Consider the following 1795-nt stretch of genomic DNA (forward strand, 5'->3'; position numbering starts at 1 on the left):
TCAAAGGAAAGCGAATCAAGAAAGTTAGAAAATATCATTATTATAGATATTCCAAATATAACATTGTATTTTGGCACTTTGAGACGAGCTTAATTGATTTTAAATTAGTAGCTATATGGCTATAGTACCTACACTTACACTTTTACCAATTCACTCAATAATACACAAAATACATGTTTATACACACACCAATATATGTTAATACATATACAAATACATGTTTTTATATACATCAATACATGTGAATAATTTAAGCAATACTTTGCTTCCAAGGCTATCTAAAAGTACAACAATAAATAGAGTTGACAAGTATGGTCTTATACACTTCATCTAACCCAAAACTATACACAATTGTGTTATACAAAAACACACTCAAAAGCAAGACTCTTGTAAACTCTTCAATTTATGAAAACAACAAACCCACACACGAGGTTCTTCTTCATCTTCTTCTTTGATCGTGGCTGCCAAGAAACAACAAGAGGCCATCAACCTCTTCTTTTGGTTCTTTTCTTACTCATTCCCTATTAATCAAAACAAACCCCATATATCCAATCCTTGATTAGTTCCTATCTAAACAATCAAATAAGAAGAAGTTTTGTTGTTCTTGTGCCTTACCTGATTAATTGAAACAAACCTCAAACACCCACCTGCTTCGGATTCGTTCACCCCTCGTTGGTGAAATGCTTACTGTTGGATCGGAGACAAGAACAACCAAGGGAAGCCGCCGGAACAGCCTCCCTCTCACCACCACAGATAACAGCAAAAGCCGCTGCTGCCACCCCTCTCTTTCTGTCTCCTTCGATCAGTCAAGCACCGGTGGTGTTCCTCCTGTTCAACCACCGAACAGCCACCTCGGCACCTGCTCCACCGCCGCCAGTCGCTGCTGCTGTTGTCCATTCGTTTTCCTGCTGCCGGCGACGAGAAAGAGCCTTGAGAAGGTTCGCCGGAGATAGGCTACCCCCTTCTCCCTCCTCTTCACGATGGAATTCCTCCACCGACCCACCTGCTGACGCCTTCGATTCCTTTTCCCTTCGCAAGATGGATGAGCCACTGAAGGCGTACGTGTGTCGTTTGCGTTTCTTCCTCGCGTCCGATTCTTTCTTTTGATCGATCGGGCAAGATGAGGGCACAAAAGCCCTAAAATCCTTTGTTTATAAAGAATAGCCATATCAGCCTCTACAAATGTTGAGTGATACAAAAATAACCCCCATTTGGAAATATTGATCGAAACTGGTCAATGATGGTTAATGAAATTTACTAAACAACCCCCATTTGTCAAATTACTTCCCTAAACAGCCCTAGACTTGTCAAGTAATACCGAAACTGCCCCTTTTGTTAATTAAGTGACAAAAATAGTTCCGGTGGTTTGTTTTAAACTCAAAAAGTGTCAAGAGGCGGTTTCTCACGACAAGCTTCACGAAGCAAGCGTAGATCGAGATCACGCATCGAATGTGAGTTTCTACGGCCCCTCTTTTACAGTCTTAATTTTTGGGGAGAATACATGAATGTCTATTTAATGCTTTGAAGATTTTCAAGTTTTATACATAAAATAACATCATGCTTTATTATTGGTTAAGATTTTATGAAAATAACAATCTAAAAGGTATAAAGCATTAATAAATTATATAAGTATTAGTAGAATGCTATAAATGATAAAATTATACCTAGTTGTGATATATTAATTAATAGTAAGAAAAATCACAAGATTATAAGTTCATTGATACGAAGATATAAGTTATTCGACGGATGATAAACTATAATACTCGTCGTATACACGAAAATATTGAGAAATCAT

At 37.9% G+C, this 1795-nt stretch overlaps 1 long non-coding RNA gene across 1 annotated transcript; it reads right to left on the reverse strand.

Annotated features, from left to right (window-relative positions):
* Positions 1–275: 275 nt before the first annotated feature.
* LOC145112576 (uncharacterized) lies at positions 276–1203 on the reverse strand. Its single transcript, XR_013710547.1, has 2 exons — positions 616–1203; positions 276–521 (listed from the first exon to the last, which is right to left on the reverse strand). It is a non-coding gene; the product is annotated as an uncharacterized LOC145112576 (long non-coding RNA).
* Positions 1204–1795: the final 592 nt, after the last annotated feature.

The sequence above is a fragment of the Lactuca virosa genome, chromosome 5, assembly GCF_052849685.1.
Source record: "Lactuca virosa cultivar CGN04683 chromosome 5, Lactuca_virosa_CGN04683_v6, whole genome shotgun sequence".
Taxonomy (NCBI): domain Eukaryota; kingdom Viridiplantae; phylum Streptophyta; class Magnoliopsida; order Asterales; family Asteraceae; genus Lactuca; species Lactuca virosa.